This window comes from Gossypium arboreum, chromosome 7, assembly GCF_025698485.1.
Source record: "Gossypium arboreum isolate Shixiya-1 chromosome 7, ASM2569848v2, whole genome shotgun sequence".
Classification (NCBI taxonomy): Eukaryota; Viridiplantae; Streptophyta; class Magnoliopsida; order Malvales; family Malvaceae; genus Gossypium; species Gossypium arboreum.
In genome coordinates, this window is record NC_069076.1 from 42,258,611 (window position 1) to 42,282,709 (window position 24,099).

General features: G+C 39.0%; 1 non-coding gene across 1 annotated transcript; it reads right to left on the reverse strand.

Moving 5' to 3' along the window:
- Nucleotides 1–1,853: 1,853 nt before the first annotated feature.
- LOC128296050 (small nucleolar RNA R71) lies at nt 1,854–1,960 on the reverse strand. The gene has a single exon (XR_008286598.1). It is a non-coding gene; the product is annotated as a small nucleolar RNA R71 (small nucleolar RNA).
- Nucleotides 1,961–24,099: the final 22,139 nt, after the last annotated feature.

Here is a 24,099-nt window from a genome sequence, read left to right on the forward strand (position 1 = left end):
CCATTTGGCAGGATTGATGCGCAGTTGCATGGGTAGACTACATACTCGTGCCTATTCAACAGCCTTGACCACGGGCTGGAGCAATCGCGCACGGGCATAGCACACGGGCGTGTCCCTACTGAGCCCAAGTATAGTCCTATTCAAAAAAGGCCAATTTTTAGGGCACTTAGGCACCCAAAAGCCTATTTAAACACCTGAGGAGGCACTTAAGACAGCGACGCAGAGTAGGAAGTAAGGAATTACTCAAGGAAAGCCGATTGATCCATCTCAGAAGCCGGATTCATCATCAAGACTGAAGATCTCCCTTCAAGTTCCTTCAGGAGTTCTGGGTTTTCTTATGTTTTGTTATCTTTATGCTTTTGAGATGTTTTTTTTCATAAGTATGAACTAAACCCCCTAAATACCTAAAGGGAATGAAACCTAAGACTGATCTTGTTATTATTATCTAAATTGTATGATAAATATTTGACTTGTTCTTAATTATGTGTTCTTAATTCTTGTTTTAATATTCCAGGATATTGATTCAGGTTAAGCTCTTATTCATAGGAGGAATAGACCTTGTCTAAGAGTAAATTTGTCATAATTAAGCGGAATTGATTTCACACCTAGAGATAGGGTGATAAGATTTTTCCAGATTAGGGTGAAACCTAATAAGGGAATCCATAGATCGCGTTAATGCAATTCTAGGGTGTTAATTAGAAAGAGATTTCAATTATTCAACCTAGGGTTAGACGTTATTAGTCTCGAGAGAGATAATAATATAACTTAGGGATTTCTACAGATCAAGTCAAATGAATAAATCGTCTGATTCAGAGTCAAATAACAAGTGAAGTCTACGTGGATTTTTCCTTAGGTATAGTCTTAATCAATCGAATTTTTCCAAAAGTTTTTTCCCAAATTTTCTTTCTGTGCATTCTTAGTTAGTAATTAGTTTAGATAATCAAACCTCTTAATTTTTAGGTTAGATAATAAAAAGGAAGTAAATACTAGTACTCGTAGTTCCTTTGGGTTCGACAATCCGGTCTTGCTGAACTATACTACTGTTTGATAGGTACACTTGCCTTAATCGTGATAATAAGTTAGCCTCAAGAACGATTCATTCATAAATCTTTAAAACCTATCATGAATATCATGTATCAAGTTTTTGGCACCGTTTTCGGGGAACTAGGTATTAGGAACACTCGATTTTTATTACTTTAGCCATTTTACTTTTATTGCAATTTAATTTTTTATTTTATTTTCTAATTCTTCATTTATTTTCTTCTGATAGGTTTTTCTAGTTTATGACTAGAAGAAACCCGTCAGGACTATTACTGTTTGGTAGTGAGATCGATTGCACAGTTTGCAAAAACTGAAGAGAAATAAGGCGAAGCTTATGATACACAGAAGAGCAAGAGGACGATACTTCAACCACAACCGAGGAGATGGCTAAAAACCAAGAAAATCTGCTACCTCTTGCGATTGCTGTTAATCAGACTCCTGCTTCACGCACTATGTATGATTATGCTCAACCTTCTTTAACAGGAATTGAATCGAGCATAGTTGGAGCTGTTGTAGCTACAAATACTTTTGAACTAAAAACTAACACAATTCAAATGATACAATAATTTGTTCAGTTTGATGGTTTGCAGGACGAAAATCCCAACGCTCACTTGGTAAACTTTTTGGAACTATGCGATACATTTAAAATTAATGGCGTTTTTGATGACGCCATTCACCTTCGGTTATTCCCTTTTTCATTAAGAAACAAAGCTAAATAGTGGTTGAATTCGTTACCACGGGGGTCAATCACTACTTGGGAACAAATGGCTGAAAAGTTTTTATTAAAATATTTTCTGTCGGTTAAAATGGCTAAATTACGTAATGATATCTCTTCTTTTGTGCAGATGGATTTAGAAACACTCTACGATGCATGGGAGAGATACAAGGACCTTTTGCGAAAATGCCTTCACCATGGGTTACCACTCTGGGCACAGGTCCAAACGTTTCACAATGGCCTGAACCCTTCGACTCGACAGATGGTTGATGCAACTGCTGGCAGAACCATCAATAATAAGACACCTGAAAATGCCTATGAATTTATAAAGGAGATGTTACTAAATACCTATCAGTGGCAAGTCATGAAGACAAAGCCAATGAAAATAGCCGGCGTTTATAACGTCGATTCGGTCACCATGCTCTCTAATCAGGTATAACTCTTGAATAAGAAAATTGACGGTTTTCTTAGTTCTTCACAGGTTCACCCAGTAATGTAGTGCAAAGCAAGTGGAGGTGGATCAAGTAGTTTAGAATACCCACCTTATGGCCACAACATGGAGAACGTACAGTTAAATTACATGGGTAACAATCCTCGATCTCAAAACAATCCTTATAGCAAAATATACAATGCAGGTTGGAGGAACCACCCAAAATTTTCATGGGAAGGCTAAGGAAATTAAAGACTACCACCTTCTCCAGGCTTTCAGCAACCACCGTACCAACAAGAGAAAAAGCCGAACCTTAAGAAGATGCTAACCAAATTTATCTCGGTGTCAGAAACTCATTTTTAGAATACCGAGATGGCACTCAAAAATCAACAAGCATCAATCTAGGGGCTCGAAAATCAAATTGGACATCTCGCCAAGTTGATTTCCGAACGACCACAAGGTAGCCTGCCAAGCAACACTGAATCTAACCCAAGGGAGCAACTCAACATGATTTCCATTCAAGATGAGGAAAGGTTAGTTGCAAAACCAAGGCCAGAAATGGTGGTAAGAAAGGGTAAGAGCCAGGTAGGCCAAAATGACCCAAAACCAGTGAGTACAGAATATAAAGCTCGTGTGCCATACCCAATACAACAAGGAAAGACTGACCAGACGAACAATTTGGTAAATTCCTTAAACTTTTGAAGAAACTACATATTAACTTACCGTTTATTGAAGCTCTTTCGCAGATGTGAAACGCAGTCAAGTTTTTAAAGGAGCTTTTAACAAATAAACGAAAGTTGGATGAGGCGCCACATGTGGAGTTGAATGCGGTTTGCTCAGCCATATTACAGAATAAGCTACCCAACAAATTGAAGGATCCAAGGAGTTTTACGATTCCTTGTATAATTGGTAGTTTAGATGTTCATAATGCATTGGCTGACTTAGGGACAAGCATTAATGTTATGTCTTATAAAATGTTTAAATAGCTAGGTCTTGGGAAACCAAACAAACAAGGATGAGCATTCAATTGGCTGATAAAACCATTAGATTTCCTAGGGGTATCATTGAAAATGTTCCTGTTAAGATCGATAAATTTATATGCCCAGTCAACTCTGTTGTTTTAGACATGGAAGAGGATAGTAACGCACCTTTAATTTTAAGACGACCCTTTTTAGCAACTGCTAGAACCATTATTGATGTTGGTGTAGGTGAACTCACACTTCATGTGGGAGACGAAATAATCACCCTTCAAGCTTGTAATTCGAGTAATACATCAAAAATTAAAGGTGGTTATATAAATCATTCTACTAGTACTGATCATGTGGTGACACCCTCTATGTAGGAAACAGCTTCGAATAACACATATGAGCAGTGTTCAAACAACAACAAAGGACCTATCTATGAAGATCAAAGGCTACAAATCGAGGAGCTAGATGAATGGCGGACACAAAAATTGAGAACACCCGATAAACCAAAACCGAGCCAGGACAAGCCCAATACCTCACAAAATCAACTTAAGGTTGGAGACAAAGTACTACTAGATGCAGCAGATCCTCGCATTGCCACTCCTAAGCCTAATGACGAAGTTCCTCTTACAGTACTCAGTATTTTCCCATATGGTACAGTCGAGGTAATTCATCCTAAATTCGGCACATTTAAGGTAAACAATACCCATCTTAAACCTTAAGTTGATAAAGTTGATAGCAGGGATGAGGAGTGTAAACTCCTCGCACCATCTTGACCATACAAAAGAGAGGTAAGTTGAGCTTAGACTATAAATAAGCACTTCTCGGGAGGCAACCCGAGCACTAACAGTGTTAATTTCTTTAAAATTTTAGTTTTTAACATCTAACATATTAACTGAATCATGGAACGCAGACTTTCTAAAGAAAAGATGGCCAGGCACACGGGCGTGCATTAGGTCGTGTGAAAACAGGGCAAGATTTTTTCCCCAACATGGGATGCAATAAGTGGCCACGGCCGTGCGACATGCCCGTGGGTGAAATTGCCAAAATAACACGGGCGTGCAGTGTTTTGAAACTGTGGGCAAACCTGTCAATTTAGCACGGGCCAGCCCCGTGGTCGACACTGTCACAATGACACTGGTGTGTTCCTGCATACCTAGGTGTGGGAGAAGCGATTGAAGATTGACACAACCGTGCAACATGGCTGTGTACACCAATGTGCCCAATTTCGAAACCCACAAAATGCACGGGTTGAAACGATGGGAAACGGGCGTGCCCTACGGCTGTGTGACCCAATTTTTCTATAAACACCCATTATCTATTTTAGTTTTATCTTTTTATTTTGAAATTACCTTTTATTTCCTGTTAATACTATTTTATCTTGAGTTTTTTCAATTTTTATTTTCAGCTATTTCATTACGAGTAAATATGCTTCATTATATTTCCTAAAGAGTTCCTGATTTTATCACAGTTATAAAGAGCTCCAAAGCTCATCATCAAATAGGAACTAAAAACTCCAACGACGCAGGACTTATGGACTAATGAACCTCTACCACCACTGGAGTATCCTCCTCCACTTTCATCATTTCCTTGGCCGATTATTCTCCATAACTCTAATTCAAGGAGTCCGTTCATCATTCATGAAATTTCACTTCTCTCTCTACCTTATGATTATAAATCTATCTTTGTCAATATATCTTTCTTTGTACATTAAGGGCAATGTACATCTTAAGTGTAGGGGGTCTTTTATATCATCATTAGAAATTCCTGAATTTTGTCTTATTCTCACGTGAATCACTCATATCACTATTAGAATGAATTTTGATTAATTGATGATTTTTATTGATGTCTTGAATTAAAACATAGGTATTTATGCATTGATTGTTTAAATTTTAAGACATTAGGGAATCAAGCATGATAAGTTGATTTTTGAAGAATTTAAAACTTTTAGGTTGTTTCCCTAAGTTTGGGTATTATCGTGAGTTGAAATTCACAAGTTTGAACATCAAAAAGCCATATTTTTGTGAGCTCTTAAGCCTTTAGAGCATATTTTATTCCTTTCATGCTTACTTTCATTATGAGTGCGTCAGTTTTGATTTGTTATTCTAGAACTTGCTTGATTATGCATGTCAAGACCACACCATTTGGATTTGATATGTCAAGATGATAAAGGCACTTAGGTTTAACCCACTCACTCCACAAAAGCCTACCTCCATAATTAACCCTTAGTGAACCCCTTTTAAGCCTAACAAGCAATTAATTGATTTACTCTCAATATTAACCCATAACCCATTATTGTTGAAATCCCCTAATTTGATCCCTATTTTTGTCGAGATTTGATTTGAAAAAATTGCTTAGTTATGTTTTATGCTTCTAAATATTTGACTTGTTCTTTAAAAAAAAAATACTTACATACATATTAGTAGTAATTCGTTATTTTTTGAGCTTAAGTGTTAATTCCATATTCAGAGAAGAAGCTCACTTGTATTCAACTGATGACTAGTTATTTTTCTAACTAGGTAATTTTTCAATTCAATCTCGATTCTAACATCTTCTTTCAGCTTGTGACCACACCCCCTAACGAAAGCCACATTACAACCTTCTAAAAAGACCTTTTTGATTGATGTATCAACTCAATATATAGTACTGGAGATTTGATTTTCAAGAACGCCTGTAACACCCCTAACTCGTGACCGACGCCGGTGTCGGACACGAGGGGTTAACGAGACAAATCCTCTTAAAGTACCGACCAATTTGGCATTTCTGGACAGGCTGGAAAACTGCGTCACCGTCGCCTTAAAAATCATATCTCGAGTTCCAAAACTCGGAAACTGGTTTCGTAAATTTTCCCTGAATTTAGACTCATATATCCATCCATGGATTTATTTTTAGAATTTTGGTTGGGCCAATTGGTACAGTTTATTAGTTAAAGTCACCCATGTTACAGGGATCGACTGCTCTGACCTCCGCGCGTTACAACTTGAATATCTTTCTGTACAGGGCTTTAATACTGGTGCCGTTTGTTTCTAATGAAACTAGACTCGAAATGGAATCTGTACATATAAGGCATGACTCCTAATTCTTTCTGGATAATTTATGGTAAATTTTCAAAGTCACGACAGGGGACCCAGAAATCGTTCTGGCCCTGTCTCACGAGAACTTTAATATCTCCCAGTATACTGCTCATATGGTCGTTTCGTTTCGTCCATATAAAATAGATTCATCAAGGATAAGTTCCATAATTTACTCACTATTTAATTCTACTTATACTATTTTTAGTGATTTTTCAATCTCATCTCACTGCTGCTGTCCGCAACAGTTACTGCAGTAGACTATGCCAATTTCATGAATTTTTCCTTGGCCTTAATCATCCATCATACATGACACAAATTATGGCCACCTTAACAAAATTTGAGTTTCTAAGACTCGTGGCTATAGGTTCTAGCATCCCACTCGACGACCACATAGGCCATTTTCACATGGCTTAAAGTTTACAACCCACAATTCGACAAAATATAATAGCCTATACATGCCAAATGTTCTTCAACAACAAAAAACAATACCACAAGATTTCAGCCGGTGTGATGACTTCAACGACGGTTCCGAGCACGCAACAATATGAGTCCAAGAGACCTAAAATGGGTGACAAGAAAACACCGAGTGAGTTTACAACTCAGTAAGTCATAAGCATTCGTCAATCCATCGATAAAGTTACTACTACATGTACAACAAATGAGGCTAGGTACTCGTCCATATCGAATCTATACCATAATACCTCGGACCTTTTGGTCCAATCTCGCACCAATTCATACATCCACATTTCATATTCTACACAACAAGATAATCAAGCATTTTACACATTAACTCATTTTCCAGCACAACCATACAATTTCAATCATCACATAGATTTAAGGCTTACCAAATTCAACCCCAAGCATGAACGTATTACCTATTCGTCATGAGCTCAAGGTACTTACCCGATCCGCTGTCCATACTCACTCGATGGAGACACACCCTCCATATAATTGTTCGATTGGAGATATTTATATATATATAGAGTACGCACACACAAAGTGCTTAATACTCGATTTCGCACACTTAGTGCCATGCGATTTAGGCCCGCACACACAGTGCCATGCCCTTCGAGCTCGCACACTTAGTGCCATATATTTCCAGCATGCACACTTAGTGCCATATATTTCCAGCACGCACACTTAGTGCCAATCTCGTCACCGTACACACGTATTGCAAGACACTTAGTGCCGAAAGCAAACTTTCTACACATTTCACTATTTCTTTTACATTCAACAATTGTCATCACTCCATACACATACATTTTCATTTATATATATATATCATCCCATTAAACACAATTGCATAAATTTTACAATCATTTAAGCAATATCAAATACGTGCTTAATGACTTACCTCGTGTTGGGTAAAATAGTTCCAAGTCGGCTACTCGATGACCTTCGTCTTTCCCTTGCTTGATTCTCCTTCTTTAACTCCTTGAGCTTAATCAATAAATCACTAGTTTAACCATCTTGCTAAACATTCATAATTCAACTACACATGCATATGTATGCTTGTATATTCGGCAACCATTCTTACTAATCGTCCATTTGGTCGATTATACACCTAACCGAATATGCACCAAAAACTTGATTCAACATTACCTACATACTCACTTTAATGGCGAATATATATATATATGTACAATGTCAACTAACATCTTTTAATCACCTAATTTCATCTCATGAACATTTAATCAAATTTTCCCAATCTAGCATATTTTCACATCCATTTGTAACATCATGTACAAACACATATACACATATATCAAAACACAAATTTTTACCTATCATGCAACAAGCATAAATCGCACTTATGAGCATGCCATGGCCGAATACATCCCACACCATCCCCCTTTCAATTTTTGGTCATGGTTAAACAAAGAAAACTCCATGTCTTACTCAAGAATGCTAAAAGAAATTTCAAGAGTAGTCAATCCATCATTACATGTATCATCAACAAGCTTCACATTTAGCATGCAATGGCTTTAACACAATATCAACCTTGGCCAAATACCATTTCCATGGCATAACAAGGATTTGAACCATGGGCTAACATGAACATCAAGTTAGCAACTAAAACATGCATGAATCTCATGACACAACCTCAAACATACCTTAATCTTGACACAAGTATGACCAAATCTCCTTCTAGTTCTCTTCTAAACCAAGCATGAAGCAAAAATCCTTCCTTTTCCCTTAGTATTTTCAGCCAAGATTTTGAGAATGGATGAACAATTTTTTCCTTTCTTTTCCTCTACTCACGGCAACAAAGGGGGGCATCCATGCTCATTTTTTTTCATTTCTTTATTTTTCTACATAATCCACTAACTAAACATGTTGGAAACATGTTCCCTTGCCCATATTCTTGTCATGGCTGGCCACTCACCTTAGGAAGTGGGTTATTTGACATGCAAGGACAACTATTTTCCCACATGTATTAATAGGCCACCTTACAATTGCCTAGCACATTTCTAAATTTTCTCACATAAGTCCTATTTGATAAAAATTCACTTACTATTAACAAAATCCAAACACGAAATTTTCACACATGCATATATACATATAATGAGCATCAATTATGATGGTTAATTATTATTATGACTCGGTTTGGTGGTCCGAAACCACTTTCCGACTAGGGTCGATTTAGGGATGTCACAACTCTCCCCACTTAGAAATTTTCGTCCCGAAAATCTTACCGTAAATAGGCTCGGGTATCGCTCTTTCATAGAGTCCTCAAGTTCCCAAGTGGCTTCTTCCATTCCGTGTTTATGCCACAACACCTTCACTAACGGGATTTTCCTATTGCGCAACTCTTTTACTTCACGCCTCATAATGCGAACGGTTCCTCTTCATAGCTCAAATTAGGCTGAATCTCAATCTCGATGGAGCAATTACGTGCGATGGATCAGACCTATATCGTCAAGCATCGAGACATGAAAAACGTTGTAGAATCCTTTCGAGCTCAAGGGCAAAATTAATCGATATGCGATCGCCCAACTCGTTCGGATACTTCATATGGCCCGATAAACCTCGGACTCAATTTGCCTTTACGACCAAATCTAAGCACCTTCTTCCAAGGTGAAACTTTGAGAAAGACCTTGTCTCCAACCCGATATTCAATATCTTTTCTTTTCAAATCCGCATACGACTTTTGGCGATCCGGCGACTTTCAAACTTTCACGAATTACTCGAACTTTTGCTCGGCATCCTTAACCAAATCAACCTCAAGAATTTACCTTCACTAAGTTCACCAGAATAATGGGGTACGGCATTTACGATCGTATAAAGCCTCGTAAGGCGCCATCTTAATACTTGATTGAAAGCTATTGTTGTAGGCGAATTCAATCAAAGGTAAATACCGTTCCATGAACCACTAAACTCAAGGATGCAACATCTCAACATATCCTCGAGTATTTGAATTATCCGTTCGGATTGACCATCGGTTTGGGGATGAAAAGCGGTGCTAAAATGCAGCTTGGTACCCAAAGCATCTTGCAATTTCTTCCAAAATCGCGACGTAAATCTTGGGTCTCTATCCGACACGATAGAAATAGGCACCCCGTGTAATCTCACAATCTGAGAAACGTACAATTCCGCTAATTTGTCCATTGAAAAATCCGTGCGACGACGGGATAAAGTGAGCCGACTTAGTTAGTCTATCGACAACGACCCAAATCGCATCCTTCTTACTCACCGACAATGGCGGTCCGGATACAAAGTCCATTGTGACTCGATCCCATTTCCATTCGGGTATCATGATCATTGAAGTAATCCCGATGGCACTTGATGTTCCGCTTTCACTTGTTGACATATCAGACACCTTGAAACAAATTCAGAAATGTCTCGTTTCATACTGGGCCACCAAAATTGGCGTTTCAGGTCATTGTACATTTTAGTACTACCCGGGTGGATTGACATTCGACTACAATGGGCTTCATTTAGAATTATCGAAATAAGTTCAATTCTTTGGAACACAGACGACTTCTAAACCTTAAACAATCGTCATCATCAATTTGAAACTCGATTCCTTGCTCGAACACACTCACCCGTTTTGCAAGCAACTCCTCATCAACTTTCGAGCTTCCCGAATTTGATGAGCCAACAATGGTTTGGCCTTCAATTCGCTACTAACACATTGTCGGGTAGAATAGACAAGTGTACATTCATCGTCAGAAGCAAGCAGTGATTTCGACTTAAGGCATCCGCAACCACATTGGCCTTTCCCGGTGATAATCAATAACGAGTTCATAATCTTTTAACAACTCGAGCCATCGTCTTTGTCGCAGATTTAAGTCTCTTTGAGTCATCAAATATTTGAGACTTTTGTGATCCGAATACACATGGCACTTCTCACCAAATAAGTAATGTCGCCATATCTTTAAGGCGAATACGATGGCGACCAATTCGAGATCATGGGTCGGATAATTTTTCTCATGTGGCTTTAATTGTCTCGACGATAGGCCACAACTCGCCCTTCTTGCATCAATACGCAACCCAACCCAAGTAGGGATGCGTCACTATAAATGACAAACTCTTTGCCCGATTCGGGTTGCACTAGAATTGGGGCTTCATCAAATAAGCTTTCAGTTGATCGAAACTTTTCGACATTTCTCCGTCCATTCAACTTAACATCCTTTTGGAGTAAGCCGTCATTGGCGTGGCTATCGTCGAGAAACCTTTACAAATCGTCGGTAATAACCGCAAGCCCCAAAAGCTCCTAACTTCGGTAACATTCCTTGGTGGTTTCCAATCGACTATGGTCGAAATTTTGTTCGGTCCACCCGACACCGATGCGGACATCACGTGCCCCAAAAAGCTAACCTCTTTCAACCAAAATTCACATTTATTGAACTTTGCGTATAAGCGCTTATCTCGTAAGATTTGCAACACTAGCCTCGGTGTTCAAAGATGTTCGGTTTCATCTCTCGAATAGACCAAAATGTCATCGATAAATACAACTACGAACCGATCCAAGTATGGCCTGAAAATTCTATTCATTAAATCCATAAACACCGCAGGGCATTAGTGAGCCCAAACGGCATCACCAAGAATTCAGAGTGACCGTACCTCGCTCTAAAAGCGGTTTTGGGTATGTCCGATTCTCGGACCTCAACTGATAGTACCCGACCTCAAATCTATCTTTGAAAACACCGAGGCTCCCTTTAATTGATCAAACAAATCGTCAATTCGTGGCAATGGATATTTATTCTTTATCGTCACTTTATTGAGTTGACGATAGTCGATGCACAACCTCATGGTTCCGTCCTTCTTCTTCACAAACAATACAAAAGCGCCCCATGGAGAAAAAACTCGATTCGAGCGAAACCTCTATCCGTCAATTCTTGCAATTGAACCTTCAATTCCTTTAATTCCGTTAATGCCATACGACACGGGCTATTGAAATCGGCGTAGTACCGGTACAACCGATGCGAATTCCACTTCTCGAACCGGTGGCAATCCAGTAACTCCTCGGGAAAAACATCTGAATACTCACAAACCACTGGTACCGATTCGAGTTTCCTTTCCGTCTCTTTACTCCCAAACACATACGCAAGGTATGTTTCACACCCTTTTCACATATCTTCGAGCGGTCATAGAAGATATTATTGCTGCACTCCTTTAAATCAAGAGACTCGACTCGGACTACCTCATTATTTGCACTCCTCAAATTAATGGTTTTCCTTTTGCGATCCACCTTGCATCATGTACGGTCACCAATCCATACCAAGAATAACATCAATTCATGAAATGGTAGAAGCATCGATCGGCCGGAAAAGCAGATTCTCGAATTATTAGGGGCATCTCTTGCACACTTTATCAACAAGCACGTATTGACCCAAAGGGTTTGACACTGAATTACGAACTCAAGAGACTCAACGGTAGAGTCTTATTGGATGCTAAGGTTTCACATACATATGAGTGAGTAGAGCGGGGTCAATCAATGCAATCACAATAGTATCAAAGAGAGTAAAAGTACCGTGATAACGTCGGGGAGGATGCCTCCTCTCGTGCGCGGATGGCATATGCTCTAGCAGAGCACGGTCTCGGATCGGACGGCAGTATTAGAGGCTCCTCTCGATTACCACCCCTACCTCCAGAGATTCTCGGGGCCTACCTCCACCGTCGTTCCACTAGGTCTTGCACCTTGCGTCTTATTCCTCTCATCTAGCTCCGTGCAATCTCTAATGAAGTGGTCCTTGAACCGCATCCATAATGAGCCCTATTAACAGACTTACCCCAACATTCACCTAGGTGTCGTCTTCCACATTGGGGCATTCAGGTCTCTCTTGACGATTATTGCCCACACTAGCTATCAAGTAGCTCGGGAGTCCGTCAATGGTCGGGCTCTAATGGAAATTCCGCATCGTCCTCGACTTCATGGTGTCCTCCACGAACCTCTTTACAGCCGAGAACGGAGCTTTACTCGTCGATCTTTTACGGTAATCTCTTGCTTCAAATTCAGCCTTCTTCTTCTCCTCCCAAGTTCTTCCGCCTTGCGTGCTCGTTCGACTAGTGTCACGAACTCCTTTATCTCCAAAATTCCCACTAGTAACTTTAACTCTTCATTCAATCCTTCTTCAAATCTTTTGCACATCGCAACCTCATCAGCCACACACTCCCGAGCATACCGACTAAGTCTTACGAACTCATGTTCAGATTGAGATCTGATCATCCGCCTTGCTTGAGTTCCAAGAATTCCTTACGCTTCGATCGATGAACTGTTGACTAATGTATTTCTTTCGAAATTGGATTGGAAGAAATCCCAAGTAACTCGTTCATTTGGGACTATGGAAATTAAAGTCCTCCACCAATAGTAAGTCGAGTCTCGCAACAAGGATATAGCACACTTAAGACATTCGTCGGTGTGCATGACATTCATCTAACACTCTAATGGTGTTATCGAGCGAACTCGGCCTTTTCGGCATCATCAAGTAACTATGGCCTTGAACTCCTCGCCCCACGCTTCCTAATCAAGTCCACGGTGGTTTACTCAGCCTCACAGGATCAAGAATCGGAGGCATTGCGAGTCTTGGGGTGGAGTATTTAAATTCGGGAATGGTTGGACAGCCGGGTTGGTTCGGGCATATTCGCGACCCACTCATTCATCATAGTGAAGAAGGCATGTTTCGCCCTTCATTTTGATTATTCGCGGATGACCGAGGCTCAACAGCGGTGTCCCTTGCGCAGAGCAGCCGCTACACTTTCAACGTCATCCGCCAAGGGTCTCTCTACCCGGTTCCATCGCTAATCAAAACAAAAATTTCAACCGTCAAGTCATCACATTATTAAGCACTATCAATTTGGCATGTATAGCTAGACTCTCACACGCTATGGTAGTCCTAGAACCGACTAAACCATAGCTCTGATACCAATAAAATTGTAACACCCTAACTCGTGACCGACGCCGGTGTCGGACACGAGGGTTAACGAGACAAATCCTCTTAAAGTACCGACCAATTTGGCATTTCTGGACAGGCTGGAAAACTGCGTCACCGTCGCCTTAAAATCATATCTCGAGTTCCAAAACTCGGAAACTGGTTTCGTAAATTTTCCCTGAATTTAGACTCATATATCCATCCATGGATTTATTTTTAGAATTTTTGGTTGGGCCAATTGGTACAGTTTATTAGTTAAAGTCACCCATGTTACAGGGATCGACTGCTCTGACCTCCGCGCGTTTCAACTTGAATATCTTTCTGTACAGGGCTTTAATACTGGTGCCGTTTGTTTCTAATGAAACTAGACTCGAAATGGAATCTGTACATATAAGGCATGACTCCTAATTCTTTCTGGATAATTTATGGTAAATTTTCAAAGTCACGACAGGGGACCCAGAAATCGTTCTGGCCCTGTCTCACGAGAACTTTAATATCTCCCAGTATACTGCTCATATGGTCGTTTCGTTTCGTCCATATAAAAATAGATTCATCAAGGATAAGTTCCATAATTTACTCACTATTTAATTCTACTTATACTATTTTTAGTGATTTTTCAATCTCATCTCACTGCTGCTGTCCGCAACAGTTACTGCAGTAGACTATGCCAATTTCATGAATTTTTCCTTGGCCTTAATCATCCATCATACATGACACAAATTATGGCCACCTTAACAAAATTTGAGTTTCTAAGACTCGTGGCTATAGGTTCTAGCATCCCACTCGACGACCACATAGGCCATTTTCACATGGCTTAAAGTTTACAACCCACAATTCGACAAAATATAATAGCCTATACATGCCAAATGTTCTTCAACAACAAAAAACAATACCACAAGATTTCAGCCGGTGTGATGACTTCAACGACGGTTCCGAGCACGCAACAATATGAGTCCAAGAGACCTAAAATGGGTGACAAGAAAACACCGAGTGAGTTTACAACTCAGTAAGTCATAAGCATTCGTCAATCCATCGATAAAGTTACTACTACATGTACAACAAATGAGGCTAGGTACTCGTCCATATCGAATCTATACCATAATACCTCGGACCTTTTGGTCCAATCTCGCACCAATTCATACATCCACATTTCATATTCTACACAACAAGATAATCAAGCATTTTTACACATTAACTCATTTTCCAGCACAACCATACAATTTCAATCATCACATAGATTTAAGGCTTACCAAATTCAACCCCAAGCATGAACGTATTACCTATTCGTCATGAGCTCAAGGTACTTACCGATCCGCTGTCCATACTCACTCGATGGAGACACACCCTCCATATAATTGTTCGATTGGAGATATTTATATATATATAGAGTACGCACACAAGTGCTTAATACTCGATTTCGCACACTTAGTGCCATGCGATTTAGGCCCGCACACACAGTGCCATGCCCTTGAGCTCGCACACTTAGTGCCATATATTTCCAGCATGCACACTTAGTGCCATATATTTCCAGCACGCACACTTAGTGCCAATCTAAATCACCGTATACACGTATTGCCCGCACACTTAGTGCCGAAAGCAAACTTTCTACACATTTCACTATTTCTTTTACATTCAACAATTGTCATCACTCCATACACATACATTTTCATTTATATATATATATCATCCCATTAAACACAATTGCATAAATTTTACAATCATTTAAGCAATATCAAATACGTGCTTAATGACTTACCTCGTGTTGGGTAAAATAGTTCCAAGTCGGCTACTCGATGACCTTCGTCTTTCCCTTGCTTGATTCTCCTTCTTTAACTCCTTGAGCTTAATCAATAAATCACTAGTTTAACCATCTTGCTAAACATTCATAATTCAACTACACATGCATATGTATGCTTGTATATTCGCAACCATTCTTACTAATCGTCCATTTGGTCGATTATACACCTAACCGAATATGCACCAAAACTTGATTCAACATTACCTACATACTCACTTTAATGGCGAATATATATATATATGTACAATGTCAACTAACATCTTTTAATCACCTAATTTCATCTCATGAACATTTAATCAAATTTTCCCAATCTAGCATATTTTCACATCCATTTGTAACATCATGTACAAACACATATACACATATATCAAAACACAAATTTTACCTATCATGCAACAAGCATAAATCGCACTTATGAGCATGCCATGGCGAATACATCCCACACCATCCCCTTTCAATTTTTGGTCATGGTTAAACAAAGAAAACTCCATGTCTTACTCAAGAATGCTAAAAGAAATTTCAAGAGTAGTCAATCCATCATTACATGTATCATCAACAAGCTTCACATTTAGCATGCAATGGCTTTAACACAATATCAACCTTGGCCAAATACCATTTCCATGGCATAACAAGGATTTGAACCATGGGCTAACATGAACATCAAGTTAGCAACTAAAACATAAATGAATCTCATGACACAACCTCAAACATACCTTAATCTTGACACAAGTATGACCAAATCTCCTTCTAGTTCTCTTCTAAACCAAGCATGAAGCAAAAATCCTTCCTTTTTCCCTTAGTATTTTCAGCCAAGATTTTGAGAATGGATGAACAATTTTTTCCTTTCTTTTCCTCTACTCACGGCAACAAAGGGGGGCATCCATGCTCATTTTTTTTCATTTCTTTATTTTTCTACATAATCCACTAACTAAACATGTTGGAAACATGTTCCCTTGCCCATATTCTTGTCATGGCTGGCCACTCACCTTAGGAAGTGGGTTATTTGACATGCAAGGACAACTATTTTCCCACATGTATTAATAGGCCACCTTACAATTGCCTAGCACATTTCTAAATTTTCTCACATAAGTCCTATTTGATAAAAATTCACTTACTATTAACAAAATCCAAACACGAAATTTTCACACATGCATATATACATATAATGAGCATCAATTATGATGGTTAATTATTATTATGACTCGGTTTGGTGGTCCCGAAACCACTTTCCGACTAGGGTCGATTTAGGGATGTCACAACGCCTATGGTAATAACTTTTCATATTGACTAATGAGTGCTTTTATTGATGTCCTTAAACACCTTGAATGATTTGAGTGAATCTTTAGTGAGGATGTTAAACTCTGTGATATTTTGATCAAAGGTAATCACTTAGATGAGGGGAGACACCTATGTTTTCGTGATAAAATGCTCAACTTGGAATGTTTGAAACTTTGATGTACTTTTAGTTGAATTTTCAATGTATAAGTACTTAAGGATTATTTTGAGATATTATTGATAGGGATTATAAATTGAGAAGAATTTATTTTGATTATGAGTTGAGGATTTTTGCTTGAGGACAAGCAAATGCTTCAGTCTGGGGGTATTTGATAAACTGTAATTTATACATATTTTTATCTCATGCTTAGCACATTTATGGATGGTTTCTCTTTAGAATTGGTGAATTCGATGCTCCTAAAGCTTTAATTTCATGTTTTATACTTAGGTGAGAGTAGGAGAGTAAAAAGAGTGAGAAACGGGCCGAAAACAGAGAAAATAAACCCACATGGGAAATCAACACGGCCTGCACTTCCTCACACGGGCGTGTCACACAGGCGTGTCTATTTGGTAAGATTGAAGCACAACTTACACGGGTAGACTACACGCCCGTGCCTATTCAACAGCCTTGACCATGGGCTGGAGCAATCGACACGGGCGTCCCTGCCGAGCCCAAGTATAGTTCTATTCAGAAAAGGCCAATGTTTAGGGCTCTTAGGCATCCAAAAGCCTATTTAAACACCTGAGGAAGCACTTAAGAGGGGGACGCAGAGTAGGAAGCAGGGAATTACTCAAGGAAAGCCGATTGATCCATCTCAGAAGCCTGATTCATCATTAAGACTGAAGATCTCTGTAACACCCTAATTTTGGGCCTAGAAGTAATGGGCCTTGAGTTTGGGATCGGTTAGAAGGCCGCTTGAATAAAATAAAGGTGTTTAGATATTTTATAATTGTGTTTTTTGTTTAATTGTTAAATTATTTAGGAAGGGTTGGTAGAGTGGAAAAAGTCTTGGGTTCGATCCAGGGTTTAGCAAAATTTTGCATTTTTTTTCTAACGAACCCTGAGCATTAGATGGAAGGCTTATTAATAAGGCCTGGTAAAATCTGACACAAGAAAGCATGTGGCCTAATGGCAAAAGGCATGGGTAGTAAGTAGGAGGTCTAAGGTTGAAGTCCTGGCCTTAGTAAAAAAGTTTTATTGCACATAAGATTAGTAGGAAAGCTAGCGTTAGGCTTTATATATATGTTAGGTGGGAGTTCGACACAAGGATGTGCTTGGCCCAATGGCATGATGGCATTAGGAGTAAGGAGAGGTGCTAAGTTCAGGTTGCAACATGAGTAGAAGTTGTAGGGTTTTTTTAGACAACCTGGAGGTCAGCAGAAAGAGTTTATAATTAATTGGGGAGGGGAAATGACACAAAAGAGCTTGTGGCAAGGTGGCAAGGGATGAATAGCGTGGCCAAAAGATCAAGGGTTCGAGTCTGAATGGTAGCAAATATTTTTAATATAACCAGGTTGTGGGTTAATAGGCCTTAAAAAAAGTTATGGATGGAATATGGCACGAGAGCGCTTGCTATGCAGTGGCGTGAAGCATGCTATGGTTATGAGAAGGAGCAGGTTCGAATCCCATTCCTAGCAAAGTTAAATTTTTTATTCTTTAAGAAAACTGAGGCTTACGAATATAAGCCTTATAATTAATTGTGACCGAATGGTAGTGTAAGAAAGGATGCAGTGCAGTTGCCAGTAACGTGTGGTGAGGTAGAGTAACCTTGAGGTTTGGAGTTCGAGTGGAGGCGTGCACAAAGGGAGAATTTAATTTTGCTACTCAAGTGCTGTATGGTGGAAGCAATTTGAATGCAATTCAAATTAAATTTTTTGGCTTAAATCAATGGGATTAGGATGAGGATTAAGGGATTATTTATTTATTCTTTTAGTATAAATATGTGTGTCGTACAGGCGAGTAAGGGCATTTGTTGTTTCTGTGTGCTTCAGTCGCGTATCACCTCCTCATTTCTTTAAGCCAAATTCTTGATCTTTTCTTCCCTATTTTATTCGAATCAATCTCTTCCCTCCTCAACTTAGCCGACTGTTTGTTTTTCATTTAAAACTAGATTCATACACTTTGGGGGTTTGATTTATTGTTGGCAAGCAATCTCGCAATTGAAAAGTGAATTAGATCTTCTTCGGCTTTTTTTAAATATTTCTAAGTTCTTTGGTTTCTACACTCTTAAAAGCCAATTCTTCTTTATTATTTCAAAAACTTTCGTTAACCTACGGTTTCTCCATTTATTTCTCTTATTCCCTCCCATTCAAGAGTGTCATCGCTGATGGAAAAAGGAGGTTCTAGCAGAGAGGTCGGGATAGAGGCTCCCAAGATTAAGCGATGTAAGGTGTCAGCCGTTAGGGACTTTCTGCCTAGATGCGGAAGGGGGATTATGTCAGATTTTGAGTTACATAGGCAGATCGCATTCGATCAATCGAGTCAAGGCAAGTATAGGTGGTTCTTCTATAAGTAGTGGATTTATTTTGATTAATGGAATGTGACTAGTGGAATATAACGCTGAATATAGGTTCAGGCGATTATGAATACTTAGTACTCCAGGTGATAAGGTGTGTACTGCTACCCTATGATAACTTGATATAAAGCCGAAGGTGTGTACACAAACTGCACACACAAGTAGATCGGCAAAAGCCAAAATGCCAAAAAGTAAAAATACCAAAAAGCCGAAAGTTTGACTACGGCAGTCTTGCAAGTGCGCGAACACTCATGAGATGGAAATCGATAGGTTGTCTGAGGCCCCATGAGCGATTCCATGGGCTTGGGCTGTGAATTGGCCAACCGGGCCAGAATAGGCTTAATGGGCTTGATGGGCTGTTGGGCCCATAATAGGCAAAAATTGATGATTGATGCTATGTGATAAAAAATCTATGTGAGAATGACTACAAATATGAATTGGGCCTAATGGGCCATATAAATGTGATTGGGCCTAGTGGGCCATATACAGGTATGTGAACTTGACTGGGCTTTGTTAGGGGTTTTGGGCCTAGTATATGATGACTACATAAAACTTAATTAATATATTGCGACCGTGAACAAGTCATGGGGTTAAGGTGTGGCAACGGGTATATGTATGTCTAGGATTGGATTTGGGGAGAGTGTGGTACTTAATCGATCTTAATGACTCACCTCTTCTCCTCTGGAATCCTACCTGGTGCATAGTATTCGTTCATCTTAGCTCACGGGATTTGTTAACGGGCCAAGGTAAGTGAAAACCGTAATAAAAGGAAAAATTATCGAAATGCCCCTAAGGGCAAAAATGAATGAAATAAGCCTAGGTGTTGAATGTAAGTTTTATAGATGTGGCATGCATATCTGCTACATACATATGATATTCTACTTAGGTTGCATATGGGTTGCGTATTATGGACCAGAGGAAATATATGAGGATCGCATGGTTGCTTAACAATCATGGATCCACCGACGGCTTTTAAGCCCAATGTGTAAATGAAGGTAGTTCTGCAACCGGGCTACCATGGATGTGTATCAGTTGGGTGGGTCGATATTTATATCCCCACATGATATGTCGGGGGACGGAGCTAGTGTGTAGCAAATGGATTACTGGGATGGGATTGCACTGTATTGCATTACATGTAAGATATTGTTGTGATATTATTGCGATGTGGGCTTCTGCCCAACCGAGGCCAATTTAGGCTAAGGCCCAGAGACCACCGTTACTGAATTGGGCTCTGGCCCAAACTGACTAACGATTGCTTTATACTCATTGAGGGTTGTACACACTAAGTTTTCAAAAGTCACCCCCCTCATTCTAAACTTTTCAGGTGATCCTTAATAGGCGGTTCGACGGATTGAGGGACTCAGAGGTGGTCAGCTAGCTTAAAAAGTTTAGACTTAGTCTTTATGTAATTTTTAATATATTGACTTTGAACTATTTGATTTGGGTTGTATCATGGTCTTTCCTCTGTCTAATATTTCAAATTAGGATTATTATCATTTTTTTATGCTTTATATTTATTAGAAGTAGAACGTGGTTTCCAAATCCATAACTATTTTTAAATACTACATTTTCGCAACTCAATTTTTAAATGATGAGTTTTCATAAAATCATATGTTCTAGATAAAGCTTCTACAACTGAAAAGAGATTTTACAAATTAATTAAGGTTTTTTGTTTTAAAGAAGTGTTTCCAACGAAAACAACGTTTTCACTAAAACACTTCCATGTGACACGCCAAATTCGGCCATAATGTCTGGGTCGGGTTTGGGGTGTTACATTTAGTGGTATAAGAGCCCAGTTTCAAAAGTTGGGCTATGAAATGGGCTTGATTTTTGGGCTTTTAAAATTATTTTGAAAGATTCTATTCTGTGGCACACCGGGTCTCCGACATCGAGCTAAAAAGTTCTCTTACTAATGAATTATGTTGAACTGGTATACTGCAATATGTTTTAAGATATTGATTGTCTATATTCAGTAGGACTTCCTTAGATATCAGATTATATTAAAACATTTGAATCAGAATTTGATACTTATTTTGTGTATGTTTGAGAATGTTTACGATAGGAGGATGTTTTGAATATGTATTAAAATTATTAGGATCAGAGTGCGCAGCGGTAACGTAGTGGGATAGTTGATACACGATTACTTTGTTATTTAGAAATTTCGGGGATGAAAGTTTTTTTAGGAAGGGTGAATTGTAACACCCTGATTTTGGCCTAAAAGTAATGGGCCTTGAGTTTGGGATCGGTTAGAAGGCCACTTGAATAAAAGAAAGGTGATTAAATATTTTATAATTGTGTGTTTAGTTTAATTGTTAAATTATTTAGGAAGGGTTGGTAGTGTGGAAAAAGTCCTGGGTTCTATCCTGGGCTTTAGCAAAATTTTGCATTTTGTTTTCTAAAGAACCCTGAGCATTAGGTGGAAGGCTTATTAATAAGGCCTGGTAAAATCTGATATAAGGAAGCATGTGGCCTAGTGGCAAAAGGCTGGGGTAGTAAGCAGGAGGTCCAGGGTTCAAGTCCTAGCCTGGTAAATTTTTTTATTGCCCATAAGATTAGTAGGGAAGCTAGCGTTAGGCTTTATAAATATGTTAGGTGGGAATTTGATACAAGGATGCACTTGGCCCAGTGGCATGATGGCATTAGGAGTAAGGAGATGTGACAGCCCAAAATTGACCCTAGTCAGAATGTGGTTTCGGGACCACAAAACCGAGGCATAAAAATAATTTAAAATTTATTTTGATGCCTATAATATGTGCGTATTCATGTGTGACATTTTTGATGTTTTGATTTAGAGTTATAAAGGTAAATTTCATTAGAAAGGACCTAGTAGTAAACTTTGAAAGTATGATGGGGAAAGGTGTGATGACTAGTTGAACATGCATGCAAAAATAAGGGATTTGCATGTCAATTTCCCCAAACATGAAGTGGCCGGCCATGGCAAGAGTGGATGGGCAAAACATGTCATGAAACATGTTTTGTTGGTGCATTAGGGTGAAATAATAAAATAAAGAGCATGGGCAAAGAAAGAAAAAATGGTCTCATCCATGCTTCTCCCCCCTTGGCCGTGAGTTGAGAGAAAGGAAAAGAAAAAAAATTTGGTTCATCCATTCTCATTTTCTTTGGGCTGAAAATTCTAAGAAGGAAGGAGCTTTTTCTCCATGCTTTGTTTAGAAGAGATCTAGAAGGAGATTTGGCTAAACTTGCATCAAGATTAAGGTATGTATGAGGTTGTGTCATGAGATTCATGCATGTTTTAGTTGCTAACTTGATGTTCATGTTAGCCATGGTTCAAATCCTTGTTATGCCATGGAAATGGTATTTGGCCAAGGTTGGTATTGTGTTGAAGCCATTGCATGTTAAATGTGAAGCTTGCTAATGATGCATGTAATGATGGATTGACCACTCTTGAAATTTCTTTTTAGTATTCTTGAGTAGGACATTGAGTCCTTTGTTTAACGATGACCAAAAAAATTAAAAGGAGCATGGTGTGTGAGGTATTCGGCCATGGTGTGCTCATGAGCATGGTTTATGCTTCTTGCATGATAGTTAAAAAAATTGTGTTTTGGATGGTTGTGAACACCTTGAGAATTCGGCCTTGCACCTATATGTATATATATGTTTGCACATGATGTTTTGGTTAGGAAGTAAATGATAAATGTGTTTGTTTAAAGAAGAAATCGTTGGAGAATGTTTGTAAAATTGCAAGTATATTCGGCCATTAGGGTGAGTGTGTAGGTGATGTTGAATCAAGTTTTTGGTGCATATTCGGTTATGTGTATAATCGACCAAATGGGTGATTAGTGAGAATGGTTGCCGAATATACAAGCATACATATGCATGTGTAGTTGAATTATGAATGTTTTAGCAAGATGGCTAAACTAGTTGATTTATTGATCAAGCTCAAGGAGTTAAAGAAGGAGAATCAAGCAAGGGAAAGACGAAGGTCATCGAGTAGCCGACTTGGAACTATTTTACCCAACACGAAGTAAGTCATTAAGCACATATTTGATATTGCTTAAATGATTGTAAAAATTATGCAATTGTGTTTAATGGGATGATATATATATTTATAAATGAAAATGTATGTGTATGGAATGACGACCCTTGTTGAATGTAAAAGAAATAGTAAAATGTGTAGAAAGTTGCTTTCGGCACTAAGTGTGCGGGCAATACGAGTGTACGGTGACGAGATTAGCACTAAGTGTGCATGCTGGAAATATATGGCACTAAGTGTGCATGCTGGAAAATATATGGCACTAAGTGTGCATGCTGGAAATATATGGCACTAAGTGTGCGAGCTCGAAGGGTATGGCACTATGTGTGCGGGCTTAAATCGCATGGCACTAAGTGTGCGAAATCGAGTATTAAGCACTGTGTGTGCGTACTCTCTATATATATATAAATATATCCGATCGAACAATTATATGGAGGGTGTGTCTCCATCGAGTTGAGTATGGACAACGGATCGGGTAAGTACCTTGAGCTCATGACGAATAGGAAATACGTTCATGCTCGGGGTTGAGCTTGGTAAGCTTTAAATCTATGTGATGATTGCAATTGTGTGATTGTGTGAAAATGCCTCAAATATCTTATTGTGTAGAATATGAAATGTGGATGTATGACTTGGTATGAGATTGAACTGAAAGGTCCGAGGAATTATGGTATAGTTTGGTATGGATGAGTACCTAGCCTCGCTTATGGTTTCATGTTGTGATAACTTTATTAATGGATGGTGGTTGAATGCTTATGACTTACTGAGTTATAAACTCACTCAGTGTTTTCTTGTCACCCTTTTAGGTCTCTTGGACTCGTATTGTTTGCGTTCGAACCGTCGTTGAAGTCATCACACGGCTGGAAATCTTTTGGTATTGTCTTCGTAGTTGAACTAGGAGAACATTTGGCATGTATA